This window comes from Schistocerca serialis, chromosome 11 (genome assembly GCF_023864345.2).
Source record: "Schistocerca serialis cubense isolate TAMUIC-IGC-003099 chromosome 11, iqSchSeri2.2, whole genome shotgun sequence".
NCBI lineage: Eukaryota > Metazoa > Arthropoda > Insecta > Orthoptera > Acrididae > Schistocerca > Schistocerca serialis.
This window is the reverse complement of record NC_064648.1, coordinates 56,627,573-56,648,696: the sequence shown is the minus strand read 5'-3', so window position 1 is coordinate 56,648,696 and position 21,124 is coordinate 56,627,573. Positions and strand designations below refer to the sequence as shown.

At 41.7% G+C, this 21,124-nt stretch overlaps 1 protein-coding gene across 1 annotated transcript in view; it reads right to left on the bottom strand.

Moving 5' to 3' along the window:
- LOC126426923 (ankyrin repeat domain-containing protein 65-like) overlaps positions 1-2,329 on the bottom strand; it is a 45,064-nt gene extending 42,735 nt beyond the window's left edge. The window contains exon 1 of the mRNA XM_050089026.1: positions 2,239-2,329. The gene's annotated coding sequence lies outside the window, so the exon portion shown is untranslated. The remainder of the gene's footprint in view (positions 1-2,238) is intronic.
- Positions 2,330-21,124: the final 18,795 nt, after the last annotated feature.

Sequence of the window (21,124 nt, the reverse complement as noted above, 5' to 3'; positions counted from 1 at the left end):
AACTGAAACACATTTTCAGTAGTTTGTCATGCTAAAGTGTCTAAGTGTGACGTCAGTGACTTACCATCAATTACGTGTAAGGCTTCCGTAACAGTACGTGGCTAAACAAAGTATTTACTACAGGTTTCATTCAAATATAATTAGCAAATGCCTCCACAAATGTAATTCTATCGTTATTCAGTCCTCTGTGGGAAACTAATAACATATCTACCTCGATTCTCCCAATTATAGCACTGGGTATGGCACAAATTAAATCTAAATTCTGCCGTCGTCATAGGCTGCACATAAAAGTTTACACTGCACTTTCATCGTGTCATTTGAACGTGAAATAGAGAAGTTAGTAAATGACGTGTCAAACAAACACTAGCATTCATTCTTTGGCCACATAAGATACGACTACCGCGCAAGCACGATTCCAACCATTTTTCTCCACAACAAGCCGCACAGAACACGACGCGTCTCAAAGATCTCTGATGCCTATATTTGTCGACAAAGCAGGCTCTCTTATCAGACGAATATTAACACGAGACCAGCCAAACAAAGCGATGAAGTGTTGTACAGTGCAAAAAAAAAAAAAAAAAAAAAAAAAAAAAAAAAAAAAAAAAAAAAAAAAGTGTAGTGTGTGATCGCTTCCCTTGCATCAGCAAATCTCAAAAGACGAGACGTGACGTCACAGAACATGAAATAAAACCTTTCGTATTCGCTTTACTATCGAAGGACAATCATTACGATAACTTCTCAAGAATTCGCCACCTACTAACCAAATCTTCGCCTCGGTCTAACCAGGATATTGGGGAAAGGAACAGATCGATCGTGCATCACAACGGTAATTCCATAAAATTGTAAAATACTGAAATGAACGCGAGAGCTGCGTTTCATCGCCAGAAGCATGTCGGCATGGCGCCACGAGTTCTGATTCGCGAGTGGACTACTGGATTCGGAGCGCCCACGCACAAAACAGCTTCCGACGACTGGTTACTTCGCAGATGAGTTAACGTGTGTAGTATCCGACGTTGAGCATGTAAGTGAGAAGTTAAGGAACGGCTTGGAATTATTGTTAACGTGTGTTCTAAGTCGCCAAGTGCTCTCATTCTGAAACACAGGTTTCAATAGTCTGACTAGCTTGCCCTCCTTTTTAAACAAAAGTACGTTTTTCTCGCGGCTAAATGTTTGAGACAGAATATCTCCTGGTGTGTGTGTCGTACGATCATATAATTTTGCAAATACTTTCTATGGGGTGTGGGGATACCGTCTGCAAACTGTGTTGCGAATACAGTTTGTATTAATACATTATAACGTTATGTCTGATGCCTAAGATGACTGCATGAAAATGTGCTAGTTCACGTGTGTGTGTGTGTGTGTGTGTGTGGCGGGGGGAGATTAGCGAAAATTTTCTCAAGTATTTGAAATGTCGTCTGGAGTTTGTTGCGAGCCGCTGACTGCCCTTGTTCTGAAATACTGGCTGAATGACGTCAGCGTATTTCAGCGCCGTGCGTTACGTTACCTCGCGACAAGCCGAGTTTCCAACTGTGATACTTTTCTTACTGTGTGAAGCCCTTCAAGTCAGATTACACCCCTGAATGAGTACATTACGACAGCATTGTAGAAGTTTAAAGTCGGCCAAAATAGGCGAAATATTGAAAAGTAAATGTCTGTCAGCTAGATGGGCAAACTGCAATCGCCCTCGGCTTGCGGGCTGGCGGTCCAGCATTACAGACAACCACGGCTGCTGGAATCAGTGGCGGAAGACGCCGCGTCGCACTAAAACTCACTCGGTCCCAAGTGCTGACTCTGATGGCTTTCACATACTTGCATGATACGAACATTGGTTATTTCGTTGCAGTTACGTGATCAGAAACGCGTGGCTTTCGCTTTGAGCAACTGTGCTACGAGAATTCTGTTGGAATCGATACTGGCACATCGAAACACTGCCCGACTGGACGTGGCGCTATCTTCCGTTCGTTCCACGTTAATCTCGCTCAAGTTATCAGTGGTTAAACGACTGTAACAAGGCGATAAATAACAAATAATAAATTATTAAAAACTCGACACGCTAATTTATCACATTATTCCCTTTGATCGTATTGATCCTAATTTTTTGAAGTAAGACAATGTATTAGACAAGAGTAGTTCGTTGAGGTTGCTCTGTCGCGAGTTACGCGGCAGACCACAGTAAAGCGTACAGAACAGGATCCGCAGCTTACAAGTAATCCAGCAGAGGCCAGCTGCCCGCCTTACCTCTCTCTGGTATCCTCGCCGAGGTGCGGGACTGCTTCGCACGCTGTCACCCGTCTGGCTGCTCCGTCAGAACTGCGCCGGTGCCCTGCTGTCATACGGGGGAAGTAAATGAGCGCCGCCTAGCCAGCCACTGTGGTGGGGCAGCGACTCTGACATCACGCCACACCTCCCCTCTCCGCCGGCTCTGACATCACGTGACCCCTGCCCTCTCCCCACCCCTACCGCACGCAACGAACGCTGCAAGCCCTGACCTCGCTTCGTGTAGTTATTTATTTTCCAAGAAGCAAACACACGCAACGCTTGCTGGGACAGAACGCTGAAATCCGAATACATAATTCCGTCCTCCGCTTGCCTCTACGTCCGCTCAGCATTCTTCAGTAACAACACGACGGATCGAAAGCGCCTGAGGCCCTGCTTTGCACTTTAACGCAAACGATGCTTTGCACAGTCCATCTCTCTTTTTGGTCGATACAGAAATTATCTACACAGAGCCATGTGTGTAAACCGCATACGATCGCAAGCCTCCAACGAATCATAGGTTCACTACGAATCCTTAAACACTTTAGCTGCACTTCCAGCATTACACGTCCTTTTAAATCGAAATGGTCGCCGCTTCTATTTTCCATAGTTGTTTTGATTTCAGTCTTACAGAGAATCTGATAGGTCACAAGTAAACACAGTAATTAATTAGTACAGGTTAAATTTTTCTGTCTGCTCCCCTGTGCTGTGCCAACTAAAATGGCCGGACCGTTTATTTCGTGGCAGCAGTATCTGCAGTAACGTCAGTTTGGCACTGGTTACTTATAAAACTTTGTAACAAGAGGGCGTTATCTGTGCTGTGATTGGCTGAGGCAGAATACACTGAGCAGTCGCCGTATAGAAGGGACAACCGATACAGGTACTCAAGGTACCCTCCGCCACACATCGTCAGATGGCTTTCGGAGTATGGATGTAGATGTAGATGTAGATTCGGTTTTATACAAGCGGTGCTTTGGTGCCACATTTGCTGACTTTATATTGAAACTTAGGTCCAAGGAAAAAAAAAAAAAAACCAGCAAACACTCAAGTTACCTGCGCGATTACTTACAACGCAACAACATCGGTATACCACAACGTAATCCCTGCAAGCTGCAGTTACCTTAGCGTCGAATATCAAGTTTAATCTCTGCCACTTCAAACTAACTACAGTAAGATTAACGCTGTTGATCACCACACGAAACTGTTGACGTCGAATCCTTTTGTTCAGTCCTGTCTGAAAAGTTTCGTTCGAGAAAAACTTTGTTGATAAAGTTTTGCAACAACTTATAAAAAAACTGCGCCATTCGTCATGTAAAGACTGGCTATTTCATCTCGTACTGTGAGAACAGACACTGCCACACCTGTTTCAAGACCTCCTGGGTGGTGTCTGCACATGTTGGGGCAGTGTTTGACCGACGAGTCGGCTGCTGAGTCCTGACTACTGGACCCACGGAAGGAGTCGTGCGTTCTCTCCCAGCAGTTCCTCTCCTACTCAGAAATCCGGGCCTCGCCGTGGTGTATGAGGATGTGGCGGTACCTGTTAGGCCGTGGCCAAACAGGACGCACCTTGGAGGTTTCTTTGCATTTTTCATTATTATTCACTATCGTTGTTGGTTTGAGTAATTAGCTTTGTTGGTACTCAGCCTACGATAAACTGCTATAAATATAATAAACCTCAAATGAAGATTTGATCAATAAAAAATTAAAAATCACCTCTCTCATTCTCATTTCAAGTAAACAGACTTTTCATAATTAATCTCGAGTCCCATAGAAAAAAAATTTAAAATTTGTTTACAGACACCTACGAAAATAGAGATTACAAAGATGATACTAATTCTCTTTTAGCCGCATTAGAGAGTAACTGTCCACGGATACAATTGGCATGTTTTACGTTTATCTAGTCGCTAATGATCATTTGCATATTTTAATGATGTAACAAAGTAGAAAGAGGAAATAATTAATTTGCGCAGGCGGAATGTATAAAAATATTTAGTACTAATTTTCATAATAGGAAAATACAAAGAAAAATTGCCATTTGAAATTGATAAATAAGGAGACTAAAACTGCGTCTGTGACTTGGCAGTTTACTTGTTTGTTTGGAGTTAGCAAAATTTACACGACAAAAGGAACAAGGCATGAAGGTCGAGGGCATATTTTGATAAACTGTAAGTAGAACAGTACTTGCTGTAACTAGATTTGCCTACGTATTCAGCATTTTATTTAATAGTTACAGCTGCCGAAGTATGACACAGACTAATTTTTCACTGGAGCTTCATAGCTTTCCTGTACCATTGTAAAGAGCTTTCCTCCAGAGGACTAACGACATACGGCGACCAAACAGTGACAGGGTAACCGCTCCGCAGACCTCTTTCCCTCAGTCAGCAGAGCAACGCCCACACACGCCTGCCCTGCTGCACTCTGTATGTCGGCAGCCACGAGACGCGGGTGCGGCCCGTGTGTTTGCCGCTTTGGCTGTCACGTAGTGTTCAGAATGTCGACACGGAGCGCCGATAAAGGGCACAAAGTGGTTCCGGACAAACGCCAGTGAACGTCAAATTTCGTCTGGACTTCAGCACTGAGGGCCGTGTCATGTCACGTCGGCGGCGGCGTTTCCTCTCAGACTTGTCGTTCTAATTTGTCCGTTGACCTCTCTTGAAAATGCCAGTGATGAGAATTTTTCAGTCGCTTGGTACCACTCATTGCTCCAGCGGCCTGCGGTGAAATGCTGCTGGGACGGGAGCCAGTTCTCCCTCGCAATCCCTGTAGAACATTGCAGGTACATCATCCGGTCCCGACGCCTTCTAACCGTTGTGGATTTTTAGATGAACCTACATTCCGCAACCACTTTACATCTACCATTTCGGCGTTAGTGCGAAGACTGAAACGAGGAACCGTATTATGATCTTCCACTGTAAGATAACTTCTGAAAATACTGTAAAATATTAATTTGTTTTCAGATAGCCACATTTTGCGAAGTATCGCGTGTACAAATACGGTCGATGCGTGAACATAGTGGTGAACTAACCAAGATGGCATTTTTCACTCCACGAACGTTCTATGAGTGCCCCTCTGGTGACACGAAACACGCCCAAGCGGTGGTCAAGATCGTTCCGTAACTTATGCAGCGACATCCTGCCAGTGGTTAGCACAGAAACATTGACGGGTTCTCTCAGCTGTTCCAGTGTTCTTGGCAGTGGGGACACGTGAACACGGTCCACTGATGAACCCCTTAAGGACAAAAGTCAGAAGGCGACCTGGAGGTCCAAAGGAACAGAGCGACGTCATCTTCCACCCCTACAGCCAATCCAGCGATGCAAAAGTTCGTCATTTGGGCAGCGACAGGCATCGATGAACCCATAAGAGAGGGGTGTCGTGTTGGAAGATGAAATTCCTGGAATCTGGAATCAGTTGCGCAAACAACCGCAAGTGCTACATGTCGACGTAAGAGGTACCTGCCATACTTCCCTCACAGAATAAAAACGGCCCATTCAGCTTTGTCTGTGACACTGCACAGAAAACATTAACCCTCGGCGGATGTCTTTTATGAGGCCATTTCATGCGGATTTTCAGTACACCGCACCCTCACATTGCGGAGATAAACTTTTTCATATAAGTCTTAGTTGCTTCGTCGCTGAATATCAGCATGGAGGCGAAATGTCCATCCTCAACTAGTCCCTCCATTGGGGCGCGAATCTGCAGGCGCCAGCCGTAACCTTCCGCTTTTAACTGTAGTATGGTTCGAAGCGTAACTGCCGACGCGTGGTCTTCCACACACTTTGCTGCCATGTTTACAGTTCGCGCCTTGTGGCAGCTATTGACTTCTTTGGACTCTCGCTCACCCCCCTCCACGGTTGCAGCTACCACATTTGGTCAAATACCTCGCATGTTCCAACACACGAAAAGTCTTCCCTTGCCTTGTCGGCATTTTGGCAAGGCGCTAAATTCGCAATGCCATCCAATCATATTGGTACATGTAATATTTCCGAAAACTTAGAATTCTGGAAATGAATGATTCATTTATGCTTGCCCTACATTTCGCCTTCTGTCTGTCGTCTTCCGTTTCTGTGGCAGTGACCCGGTCTGTCATCTTCTGTTTCTGTGGCAGTATGGTCACTGAGCGACTCTACTCGTCATTGCTGGTTTTATGTAAGGCAAAAAATTATTTTAATTTTTACTCAAGTTGGTTGACAAAATAGTATTTTCGAATTCTATGAATAATGTAGATAACATCAGAACACACAATATGCCTTGACAATGCCTGACAATGTTTACACTCAAGGTACTTCTGCGCCTCTATAATTAATGACAACAACGCCTGATGTTTCATTCACAGAATGTACTAGCCCTTTGGTACTTCCTGACCAGACAGTGCCGCAACTCAATGTACTAAATTTAATGGCAGTACATATACTGTGTACGTTCTGTACAATGCGATTCAGTTCTCAAAAACAACAAATTTTGTCAAGTTGCTACAGCTAAAGGAAAAACACCATTTATTATAAACAGTATGTTGATAAGATTTCACTACTAATAGAGGGTGGCACTCATGAGATTCACGCATTTTTCCAAGTAATAGGAAACATGCACCAAAAAAGGAAACTTCGTTGACTTCCTGATAAGAAAGTGGACAACAAACACAAATTTTTGAGTTTCAGGAAACCTACATAACAGCTAGTATCATTAACACCAGTTTACGCCATCCTTCACGATATAAAAATGCCTCCTTTACATGAGTGATTCACTGGCTCTATCGCCAACCTTTACCAAGAGTGAAATACGTAAAGAACTAAGAATTTTAACCGAAATTCCAATAGCTAATGGCTTTTCTGTAAATAATGTCATATGCTCTTACAATGGGCTGAAAAAACAAAAAAATAAACATCAGGCAAACGCTTACTCACTCAGAAAATAGAGCTAATAAAGAAATAATGAATCCCATTCCAGTGAAAATATGTCCCAGCAAATGGAGAAACGTTTGGAAATCTAATGCTGGATGTGGCTTTCAAATTAGCAACATACCAAAAACTTAAAGTGAAACATAAACCGATAAGTGTGTATGAGAAATTTGATGACTCTGGAGAAGGCAGGACTGATTGTAGTAACTGTGATATATATATATATATATATATATATATATATATATATATATATATATATATATATATATATATTGCAGTGAACACATCGTGTGTCGTGGGGCGATTACTCTGTTTTTAAAATAATTGAAAAGCCACGATCGATTGAATCGTTTATTAGATGACCGACCGGTTTCAGCACTCTGAAGGTGCCATCATTGTCAAACAAAGCAAAGTAGGCATTGGGTACAAAATCACTGTGCCCATTGAGTACCATTGCTGGCTCTCGTTTTCTCGCTTCATAAATTTCAAGTTCGTCTATCAAGTCTCAATAGTCCCTACTGTATGATCAGTTTCTGGTCAGTTCAATTCCAAAGCCGTTTTGTTACATGACTGTGAATGCTCCTTAAACCTCAAATTAAAAGTGGGTCCGGTTTCGCCGACATAATATTTATCGTAATTGAAAAGCCACGATCGCTTCAATCGTTTATTAGATGACACTCTGAAGGTGCCATCATCAGATCTGTGAAGGTATAACAACACGTTTGAGGGAGGGCTTACATGGGTTAACTATATACATTAAAATTATTACAGAACCACTACCTGAAACGTGAATTAACATTTATAAAACCATATGGACATCATGGTATACGAGGCAGACCATCTGATAAAATAATTGTCACAACCAATAAAAAATAATAAAAAACTGCTCTCATAGTCGTTCTTTGCATAAAATATAAAACTGAAGTCACCAGATAAAACTACCACTGCTCGCCTAACACGGGTCGGCATTATCACTGCCCCATTCCGCACAGGCTCACCTGCTGTGACTCTAGCGGTTCACAACCGGCCACCAGATAGGTTTCAGGTACGTGGTTCTATAATAATTGTAATGTATATAGCTAACTCATGTAAGCCCTCCCTCAAACCTGTTACGTTATACCTTCACAGATCTGATGATGGCACCTTCAGAGTGCTAGAGTGCTGGAACCTGTCATCTAATAAACGATTGAAGCGATCGTGGCTTTTCAATTACGATAAATATTATGTCGGCGAAACCGGACACACTTTTAATTTGAAGTTTAAGGAGCATTCACAGTCATGTAACAAAACGGCTTTGGAATTGAACTGACCAGAAACTGATCATACAGTAGGGACTATTGAGACTTGATAGAAAAACTTGAAATTTATGAAGTGAGAAAACGAGAGCCAGCAATGGTACTCAATGGGCGCAGTGATTTTGTACCCAATGCCTACTTTGCTTTGTTTGACAATGTCCTACTTTAGTCGTTGTACTTCTCTTATATACATCTTGCCTTTACGTTTATCTAGTATGCAGTGCATTACATATTTACTTCATTTTTTACGTTAAGCGTATCACCCTCATGTTTAAATATACCTTTTCTGTTCATATATTTTGTGGTATCGATAGCTAGGATGCCACGGCGTAGCTTCCAGTTAAGTTGGCACTACGACAGACAACGACGACAGCGCTCTCTAGCAGGCTCACTTCAGCTCTACGAGCACCACTGTAGACTCAGCCCATTTGATCAAGAGCAGACGGCCGGGACACTTCACTTCAGCTTCGCACCTCAGGGCAAAGTTATGTATTACTCTTGTTGCTAAAGTAAAGGTGATTTTAATTCAGACTGTAGTACCGAGAGATTTTCACCTTTTCCTGCTCGTACACACGCGACGCCTTCCAGGCGGGATACAAAATATTGTATTAACTAGATGATCCGACTAATTGACTGGTGAGGTGTTCTGTTCTTGGGAGGGAGTGTTAAAGACTACGAGACACCCTCTGGTGGTTAAGTTCCTCTGGCCACTTCTCTCCTTAGCAGCATTCTGATGGCGACACCAACAAAGGGCACTGATTACTTACTGCAGTCTGTCGTTTCATAAATTTGGCTTGTTTCTCTATTTATTTTATCCTTTGATGCCACTCTGTTATTTTCATGTTCTTAGGTATGTCATTATATTTTTATATAAAATCACCACAAGAGCTTATCAGAATTATATATTGTCTCTTAACCATTTCGTTCTTAACAATCTGCATTTAACTGTTGTCCCACTTTAATCTGTTGTATTTTATAATTGTAATAACTTACACACTTGTATAGCCAACTATAGACTCCACTTATTGTATTATTCTTTTATTTCGTATTGTACTATTATGCATCAGACGAATATGAGTAGGCCTGCAATAGTGACATCTAATGAACTTGTGACAAACTTTTTGTGGCTACTGTACACAGTTTGTTGTGAAGAGTAGCGCTGTTAACAAGACTACACTGCCAACAATATGGCCTTTTATATACTATATTTTAAATACGTGCAACGATGCTAAGCTGATTTTGTGTTTATCGTTTGACGATGCCACTGTGGCTTTATTGCTTTATGATGTGTTTTAAAACATGTGCGCCTCGTCGTGTTTTAAGTGCGTGCTTTCCACATGTATGTCAGTAATACTTTCCGCTATACTCTATTTTGTTGTTCAATAGTTGTAATTGTGTTTTTCACATTTTTGGCTGCAGCTCTGATGATGGTCATGACAGATCGAAACTGGTAGTCTAAGGACCTAACAATTTTTAATCATAGAACGAGATAAAAGAAATTTAATCATTCGCTCTTTTCAAACGAGTTCAGGCATTTAGAAAAAAAAGGTCACATATCCCGAGGTCGCAATATTTTGGAGGAGATAAAGTGGAACATACTTTTGATCCAGCATTAGCATTGTTTCTCACACACAGAGATTAATAACAAATCTGCATGTTTTGCACGTCCACCAGCGGCTTCCGTTAGGTAAAGGGGACCATCTGCTTTGTGTCTAACAACATAACCAGCTGACTTGCGTTCCTTCTGGCTATGGTCATGCATAGATATATGGGGACCCTGCCTCTCAAATTTACTGATGTACTGAAGTTTCATGGGAAGTCCAATACCATACGTTTATAACACCCTCTCATACCCATAAGATATTTTCCCAGTCACTGTGTGCGTTTCTGATAATTTCTATCATGAACCTAAGTGACCACAGAAGGGAGTAATTGTTATTTTTGTCGTTAATAAAGCCCTGTTTTTTTAGCTGCACCCATCTGGACGACAGATATGCAAGGACCCCCACACATCGGATCAAACACATGTACATGAACGTCCAAACACAGAACATTACAGTGAGCTTTACCTGCATCCATTTGCTGAAACTCAGAGAATAAAATCAACGAACCACTTAGCAACTGAGATACCCCGTGATATCCAGCCAAAATCACCTCATTTTTGTATAAAGACGTTCTTCAATATACACTCTTTATGTGGGAGAGCGAACTCTCAGCATATTGTAGCACTGCACTTAATGGCAGAATACGGCAGATCATTTAAGGTCTTGGAAAGTTCCCGTTCCAGATCAGATATACACTGTTTCACGAAAAGGATGGGATCACGGTACCCCACCATACTGCAGGTGTAGGTAAGCAAGATTCAGTCTCCAAGTGTAACTCGAATCAGTTATTCTTTTGTGTTTTCAGTCCTAGTAATTTAAGCATCTGAGGGTTCTTTGAGGTTAACAGTAGTTCTTAGATTATAAATTGAAGTGCTGTTGGCTGTGTGTGCTGGTTTTATATCATGTGCCCAACCTGCTTCAAATGAAGGAGCATCACGTTTTCCTACACCTCGAAAATCGACGAGACGGTCTCTCTGGTCCACAGTCCTAAACTCAAGATGGTGTAACATGTGAACACTCACTAGGAGGTAAACCTCATTGCTTGGTGTCTCCACAATTTACATCGTGGATTGACTGTAGGGAAAGATTGGTGCATTGTGTGAATCAGTTTCTTGTTGAGAAATGAATTCATAGTAATATTGCACTCTACTCGAATTGTGTCAACCAGTAGTATATTCACTGAATGAGGTGACTCTTCAAATTTATTCGGATCGTTTTGCAGAATGTTATCCTTTGAGAAACTTAGCAGCAATCCTATAGAATTTTCGTTTGTACGTTTGTTACATGCTTGGTCAGTCTTATTTCATTTTTAAACATGTTGACGCTTGCATGTAAGTCTGCCCATTTTAAATATTCATTTATATCATCAAGGTAGTATGTGCTGTGAGGTCCTTCCACAACTTTGTCACTTCTCAGATGTTGAATTCAGTTTCATGCTTTGATACAAGAAATAGTGTTGTTCGCTTGTAAGCCTATCAGCGCGACACTCCAGTCGTCTTTCTTTACTCCGATTGGTGTGAAGTAATTCACGCCTGGTACCGACAATACGACCATTTAGAGTCATAGAGCTTGATATCACTCCTAAAGCTCAACTGATGAACAGGTGTGCACGATTACTGTTTTTATACCCTCATTGTAGTTGTCAGGATGAACATGAGACATAATTACTACACTTTTTGTAGCATTGTGAAATGTATGGTTGCCAGCAAAGTAGCAGCGCAATTCTTCTAGAGGTCGTAAATCGCCGAATGAGTCAAAGTAATAGACACTATTTTGGGTTCTTCTTCTAACATACGCCACCTAATGAGATCCAGTTCCTCCCGCAGCATCGAAATTTACATTTCCACATTCACTAGATTGCCACTGAGTCTTGGTTAGTGTATTCCACATCAACACTCCATGAAATCTTGGAATAGAAGAATTAATTGAGGAATTGAAATGTGTCTATATTTGTAAGTGGACTGCTTCGCGGTATTGGTAATAATTTTTGCGTTTTTTCACGAACAATCGAAGACCTTTCCTGCACGGTTTTAAATGTAGTACTTTCCAAATGACCGCAGGTTCCATCAGTGCACTGTGGCTTTTGGTTCGTTAAGCTGCTGTCGTCCATTGTCTGCATTTTTCTGTGCCCTGGTTGCTGCCACACTGCCGGACCAAGGCTGGATTATGAACAGAAGGACTGCAACTTATATGTTTGGCTGTGGTAATGCACTAGACAGTTTAATCTGTTTTCATTTTGACGATCTTTGAGCTGCCATCAAGATAACTAAACATGTTCTTAAACATCCTGATGTGCCCTTCTTCTCCTTAACATTCTTATTCTCCAGCAGATGATGCGCTGCATTCATAACCCAATTACGATTGAACCTCATACTCATTTTAAATTTTGAACAAGTTGTTTTGTCTATTGATAGCGCAGCGATATGCTGACCCATATTAGTATCCCTTCTTGAACATATTTCTTTGGCTTCGTTGGCTAATATATGATCTGCAGTGTTACATCTTGCGAGATCCTTAATTGTTGTGTACGCTATGTCATGACATCTGCAGGCAAGATCTAAGCGATTCATTCCCTTGTCACCATGCACAAGTCATTTCTCAAGCTTGTTTCCAGGTCCACAGTAGTTGTTTGAGATTTGCATGCTTTGTTGTGTAGGAAACCAGCTGCATCCACCCAACTGCTTTGCGATGGATGGAATCCAATCCATTTGAAAACAGCCACTTTACTCTGTCGCCTTATGACAGCTTTCTATGAGGGAAATGTAATAGTTTGGTGTAAAAACTACTTGCAGTTTAATTGTCACACCGATGCTTTAAGATGTAAGTTCTAGGGTTTCTTCAATGCATCTGTTTGCGTCGCTCTAGCATTTTAATACTACTTTAAATGGTATTTACAAGTCTGTAATCATGTACATCATTTGACCTCCTTTTGATTATCCTTTCCACCGCCTGGTTACACATATCAGTGATTTGTGTAAGGATATCATTTCATTTATAAGAGCCACGATGGTTAAAACGCGTCCACTTCCGCACTTTTATCAAATTGTTCAAACATTCCACAATACAAGCTTTCATCTGAGAGAACGTCAAGTACCAGTGGTTTATACTGCATGTGATTCCTTTATCATGCTGAAATAAAGACTACAGAACATGCCACCACGACCTATGTCAAGATTATAAGTGAAGCGGTTGGTCGCAATCCGCAGCGGTTGTTCAAAGATCTGCGTAACTGCCTCCCCCACCTTTGTCTTCACAGGTAGAGCCCGGGGAAATGTCAAGTACATATCAATAACCATTAAAATGCATTTGAACCTTTATCCTCCTGCGAATATTACCCTATAACTACAAGATCCGCTTACCATAAGTCACACATATCTCGAATTATAACCTGCGAACGTTGTAGTCCCTTGCACGCTGGTTTATCCACCTCCTGAACAACTATTTCGGCTATTAGTGGATGGTAGGTCTTTCTCCAAGCTGTGAAATTACTGAAACGATTTCATTCGAATGTGCAGTATTCCCAGTTGCAGCCGATATGTGAGCAGCAATTATCACTGAATTATTTCGTTGGGGTCGTTATAATAGAGATATTGGGGAGATCTGTTGATAATTTTCTTATTCTGAACGTTGATAATGCCACTGTCAAGTATGCTCGCTAATGCATGTTGCATAATAATTTTGTATTTCGAAATGTTGGTGTACTTTGCTCCTACTCCACTAGTTTTGTTATATATTTCCATCATACATAATGTCTGACCACAATTTTCGATAACTTTGGTGAATAGCTATCTAATTTTGTAGATTTTAAGAATATTAGATACAGTAAACCAGGTGTTCTTTCGAATTCTCTATCACTAATCTGTATTGCGTTCTTGATTAAATTTATAGGTTGAGTACCTGGTTATATGTTTTTTTCTACCTTACACCATAAGTTCTATCTATCTCTCTGCTGCCGTGATGTTAAGTGAAATTACTAATAGACTCTTCTTCTTTCTCTTCTTTAGCCCTCTAAAGTCGTTCAAGAGATTCTATGACAGGTCTAAACGTGTCTCTGAGTGACTGGTCTCTTCTCAGAAGCCCTAACCTCAGCATCGCAGTTTCTCTCAGATAGCCCTACACTGTTCAACGACCTCATGTTTTGTCGACGTGTTGCTATTTACTAAACAGTATTTGGAGCAGTATAGAGCTCATATACACTCCCATTCTCCTTCCTTTCAATTACAGTAACCTGTGCAATTGTCTTCTTTCCTTCTACATCAGCTTTTACAGTTAATCCATTGATTAACCTCAGAATGGTTTGAGAAGATGTATTTAATTCCTTGATACTTTTGTTGAGTGCTTCAAACCTAGTAGTATGACATTTAATACTATTAACGACCGTCTGGATTTTCGCGTCAGTGTATAGACGTATGTTCTGCCTTTTCCTCTCAGACTGATTGTTCATACCATAAAGAACAATGATCTAATTACGCGGTCGTTTCACTATATATACACATGCCATTCCCTTTAAAAAATCTTTAAGTTTCTGAAGTATTGACTACCATTCAACTACCTCATTCTGCTGATAACTAGAAAGCTATACTGTGAATGATTCAAGAAATGTGTGTATAAACTTGTAAATTCATTGAATGTCATTTCAGTTCCTACATATGTCTGATAAATATGCTTTAAATTGATGTTGTCCTGTTTGAAGGCAATAATAAGCTTTACATTATCTGTTAGCAGTTGCTCTTGGATCTTAGAACGCGTCTGGCTTAGGCAGAAGGCATCAAGACCTCTATGGCCAAAAAAACAAATGTATTTCCCTGTCTGATCTCGAATTTCCACTAGAACATCGTCAAATATGAGCACTGTATCAGGTTTTACTCCTTCAGTTGATAGAGCATCGTCACTTTGGATTAAAGTCTTATAAGTAATACTGTAAACACCTGGAAGTATTTCCTGAATTAGCTTACATTTTGGCTGGAACAGTGTTTTCGAAAAGTATGTAAGTTCTCGAAGCGCACAGCATATGGAGACACTAGGGTGGACATGAGATTGTTTGTCTGTCCATAGTCAAAATGCCCATCGGTAACAGGCCTGATACTGCCTGGCAGTAGTACCCCATTCTCGTTATTCTGTTTTTGCAAAATAGTATTAAACCAATCAGTTACAATGAAGTCCTTCTGAAGGGGATGTTTCTTCCACCCACTCTTACTGGATACTATATGATTACCCTAGCATACAGGGGTTTCTATAGCAAAAAGAATGACATGGTTGTCATACACATGCTTCATTTATTTCTACAGATAGCTTGGCATTTTCAGTTAAGAATGCATTTCTGTACCTCAATAATGCGGCGTTTCAAACATTACTGCTCGGTTGAACTCACAATCAGCGAACATTCCAATTCTGACACGTTTACTTGCTCATGGAACTTGGTGAAAAACGTATTGAAAATAGATATATATGCCAGTTGAGACGTTTCCATCAGGCAATACTGCACAAGATCACCTGTAAATAAGAAAATAAAATTAGTTAAACCATGCACCCATAGCACACTATGCCCATACATATAGGGGAGGACACTGAAGATCTTTACATGATGTTAATTGTTTAGGTGCAGCCTCTCGTTCCATGACATTATGTTGAATCTACGGAATAGAATTGCTGCTACAGCTCTATGGGGAACCTACTATGACTCAAGAAGCCATTCTACACTGACGAACAACTTTTTCTTCGGTGGATGATAATCTAACAAGAATGTACGAAAATCGTGTTCAAGCTTGTTTATTTGCTGCCTCATTTCTACCTGTTAAGAATCAGCGTAATCTGTCTAACACATCTGAATATGCATTACTTACTATTATTTGATGAATCATCGTGCTCTGATACCGCATAATTTATCTGTTATATGGAGTAACTTCAAAATCTAAAATCCTGCCAAGTGAGTATAAGTGGTTTACTATAAATAGTCCTTTTTCTTTGTGAACGAATAACAGTGTTGGAAAACATGATAAGTGGTTTCTCATGTTCGACAAAAGCAGATCATATATACACTGAGACACCGAAGTAACTGGTATAGGCAAGCGTATTCAAATACAGAGATGTGTAAACAGGCAGAATACAGCGCTCCAGTTGGCAACGCCTTTGTGAGACAAGAAATGTCTGGTGCAGATGTTAGCTCGGTTACTGCTGCAACAATGGCAGGTATTCAAGATTTAAAAGAGTCTGAATGTGGTGTTATAATTGGCGCATGAGTGATGAGAGACAGCATCTCTGAGATAGCGATGAAGTGGGGATTTACCCATACGTCGATATCAATAGTGTACTGTGAACATCAGAAATTCGGTATAACATCAAATCTATAACATCGTTGCGGCCGCAAAAAGATCCTGCAAAAACGGGACCAACGACAACTGTAGAGAAACATTCAATATGACAGACGCACAACCCTTCCGCAAATTGCTGCAGATTTCAATGCTGGGCCATCAGCAAGTGTCAGCATGCCAACCATTCAACGAAACACCATCGATATGGGCTTTTGGAGCTGAACGCCCGCAGGTGTACACTGACATTTCACTGTTGATGACTGGAAACATGTTGCCCGGTCAGACGAGTCTCGTTTCAATTTGTATCAAGTGGGTGAATGTGTACGGGTATGGAGACAATCTCATGAATCCCAGGACCCTGCAAGTAAGCAGGGGACTGTTCAAACTATTGGAGGCTCTTTAACGGTGTGGAGTGTGTGCAGTTGGAGTGATACGAGACCCCTGATACCTCTAGATACGACTCTAGCAGGTGACACGTATGTAAGCATCATATCTGATCACATCCGCCTGTTCATGTCCATTTCGCATTTCGACCGACTTGGATAGTTCCAGCAGGACAATGCGACGCACAACACGTCCAGAATTGCTCCAGAGTGGCTCCAGGAACACCTTTCTGAGATTAAACACTTCCGTTCACCTTTACACTCCCAAGACATGAGCATTATTGAGCCTATCCGGGATGTCTTGCAATGTGCTGTTCAGAAGAGTTCTCCATCCCCTCGTACTCTTACGGATTTGTGACAGTCCTGCAGGTTTCATGGTGTCAGTTACCTCCAGCACTACTTCAGACATTAGTGGAGTCCATGCCACGTCATGTTGTGGCACTTCTGCAAGCTCTTGGGAGCCATACATAATATTAAGCAGATGTACCCGTTTCTTTGGCACTTCAGTGTATATAGATAAAAGGTGTCTTTCCTTACGGTAGTCAGACGCACTTTCCATGCTGTTTCAGGAGATACCTGAAATTTCGCTTTTGCATTGTGTAGCTGGAGTCAGCTCATTACTTCCTTCATGCGGCATCCAGTATCGGCGGAAAACACCAATTTGTTACTCATTACAAAAACATGATCTTTAAAGTGGAAATTTATTTGCCCATTGGATAGAAAGGTCATAGATTAGTCTAGTGTGATATTCGTTTTATTAGTATGTATTAACAGGGACAGTAAAACTAGAAGAATAACCAGTACTCGAGTAGTGACAGCACTGTTCTGGCGGCACTGACAGCTACTGTGATGCATGCAGGGATACTGAGCTTCTACTGGAATGCTTTTTCCACTGAGGTGACAAAAGTCATGAAATACCTCCTAATATAATGTCAGACCCACTTTTGCCCATCACAGTACAGCAACTCGATGTGGAATGAACTAAACAGATCGTTGGAAGTCCTTTGCAGAAATATTGAATCATTCGACTGCCTTCTGTGATTGCAAAAATGTTGCAGGTGCACGATTTTGTGCACAAACTGACTTCTCGACTGCGTCCCATAAATGTTCGATGCGACCCACGTTGGGTGATCTGCGTGTCCAAATCATTAGCTCGAATTGTCCGGAATGTTATTCAAACCAATCGCAAACAGTTGTGGCCTAGAGACGAGTTGCATTGTCATTAACAAAAATTCCATCGTTGTTTGGGAACATGAAGTCCACAATCAGCCGAAAATGGGCACCAAGCAAACGAGCATAACCATCTCCAGTCAATGACCTTCAGTGACCTGAAGACTAAACCCATTTCAGATAAACACAGCCCAACTTGCACAGTGCTTCGTTGACAAGCTGGGTCTATGGCTTCCTCGGGACTTTGCACACTCGAACCCTACCACTACCTCTTAAAAACTGAAATATGGTCTCATATGACCAGGTCACAGTTTCCCAGTCATCTAGAGCCCAACCCATATGATCACGAGCCCATGAGAGGTACTGCAGGTCATGTCATGCTGTTAGCAAAGGCATACATGTCAGTCGTCATCTACCGTTGCCTGTTAAAGCCAGACTTCTCCACACAGTCCTAGTGGATACGTTAGAAGTATGTCCCACATTGATTTATGCGGTTATTTCATTCAGTGCTGCTTGTCTGTTAGCAGTGAAAACTGTATGCAAACTATGCTTTCTCGATAGTTAAGTGGAAACCGTTGGGCGCTGTGTTGTCTGTGGTGAGAGGTAACGCCAGGAATTTGGTGTTCTCAGTACAATCTTGACAGTGTGGATCTGTGAATATTGAATTCCCTAACAGTTTCTGACATGGAATCTCCCAAGCATCTAGTTGCCCAAATACCATTCTGCTTAAAAAGTCTGCTAATTTCCATTGTGCTACCATAATCACGTTGGAAACCTTTCCACACGAATCATCTGAGTAAAGATGACAGCTACACCCAAGCACTGCGATTTTATACCTTGTGAACGCTCATACTACCGCCATCTGTATATGTGCACGCTATCCCATGACTTTTGTCATCTCAGAGTGTTCTTAGAGTGGTACTGATCCTGTTAATATTTATCGATAAAACGAATATCGCAATAGGCTAATGTGGGACCACGGAAAAACCTTCGTTTGTTCTGTCTGTGCAAAATAGCCTGTTTATCTGTGAGCAGAACACACCAGATGTGGTCCCATTGGTGGTCGCACTGAGCTTGCAAGCAGTCTGGGACTGTCTGGATTTGCTGTAATAGTGAGCAGGATGTGGGTAAGTGGCAGGTGCCGACCAGCAGTGGCTGGGAGTAGCAGACATAGTGTACCAGTATTGGGCAGTCAAATTTGCAGTCAATCCTGCAAGGGTAGGGGTGGTTTAGCAGCTGCTGGTGGTAGTAGCAGCAGCAGCAGCAACACTGCGAGAGTAGCATGAGTATTGGGATCGAGTCAGTGAGAGCAGAGCAGAGACCTGGTATGGCCTTGCGAGCACAGCTAGGGTTTGCAGCGTTGGCAGCCAGTGACATGGCGGAAGCTGGTCAGCTGCCATGCACGATGACATGGAATGTGTAGGGTCCTTCCTCCCCAGTGTAGTGTTAAGGACGTAAGCATCCCTAGTATGGCACAAGTGGAAAGATTCACACTTGTCAGAAATTAGACTTAGGACACATAGTATGTGTGTGACATAGGGGTGAACAACCTCTGCATTCTATGAGTGACCAAACTTGTAAATAGCCCTGCAGGTCTGAATGAATAATAACATGTGGCAAACATATTACATGATTATTCACGTCACTGAAAAGGTTTCTGCCTCTATAGCGAAAAACATACTAACACATCCACAGGCTCAGACAGGCATCCTTTGTGTAACAGGCAGGCATGGACCAGCAGGGGAATTTGTCCCAGCTGCGAATAACAGACAGACCTGGACCTGTATGAGGGCAAACATCCTTTGTCTTAAATGAGACAATGCCCTTTGTCCTAGAACTGGAACAGGGGGAGGGAATGGATGACTTTAAGAATGAATTGTCTTTTTCCTAGGCCCACGAGCGTATACTGGCAGGAATAAAACATCTTTTGTCTAACAGACATCCTTGACCTGCAGCATCCCTTGTGTCAGGTAGGTGACATCAGGGCCAACAATGCAGGTTTTGGCAGTATCCCACCTTGAATTTCAGCATGATCATGCACCACCTTGGATTTCCCATCAGCTTATACTTAGGACAACAACCCTGCTTCAATAGTGACATCATTGCTGTGGGGAGAATTCCACTAGTACAACTGGACTGTTTTTTTTTTTATTTTCCACCAAATTTTAACTTCCTTGAGTTTCCCACCAATCGTTGAGTTTCTGTCGTTTTAATAGCGTTTTCGGCCTATATCAGAGGGTTGGGGGCAAGGGAGATGAGAAATTGCGCAATAGTGCACGACATCACATGGGAGGTAGGGGAGATGAAGATCTGGCTGCAATTCACTCTGCACCTGAATACTTGCTGTCTGAGAATTTTGGAACATCTTCTATGCTTGCATAGTACGACAGTTCTGGAGACGGAATATCTGCTCTGTAGAAATCACTATGGCTTCCAAAAACGACTGTGTGAATTCCAGCTGGCTCTATTCATTCATGAGATTCAGAAAGCTGTAGATTCCATACAGTACCACATTTTAATCTAATAAACAAAATACGAGTGTGCGGAATATCAGGTCAGCTGTGTGATATAAAGAGATTTTAGCAAAACAAACAACAGAAATTTCCCAGGGAGAGTAATAACTAGTCTTAAAAGTAACTTCAGACGTGCCCCAAAGGAGTTTTTAGGGCCACTAGTTTTCACAATATATATAAATGACGTAGTAGAAATTGTCGGAAGTTCATGAGAGTTCTAGTGAATGATGCCGTTGCATACAGAGTAGTCGCAACGGTAGGAAGTTATAGCGACATGGAAGAAGGTCTCCAGAAAACTGCAGAGACTAGCAATTGACCATCAACGTAAACAAATGTGAACAGACAGACGGGAATAGCCAATATTGAATGATTACATGACTGCCAGATAATCATTGGAAAGAGTTACTTCCATAAAATATCTAGGTTTATAGATATGGAGTGATTTTAAGTGCAACGGCCATATAAAATTAATCGTAGGTAAGGCATTTTTCAAACTGAGATTCATTGGAAGAATCTTCAGGGAATGTAATCTATCAACAAAGAAAGTATCTTATCAAACACTCATTCGACCAGTGCTTGAATCTGCTCGTCGGTTTGGCATCTGTTCCAAATAGGATTGACAGATGAAATACAGAAGATCCAAAGGAAATCAGCAGATTACGTTAAACGTTAATTTAATGAGTGATAATGTGTC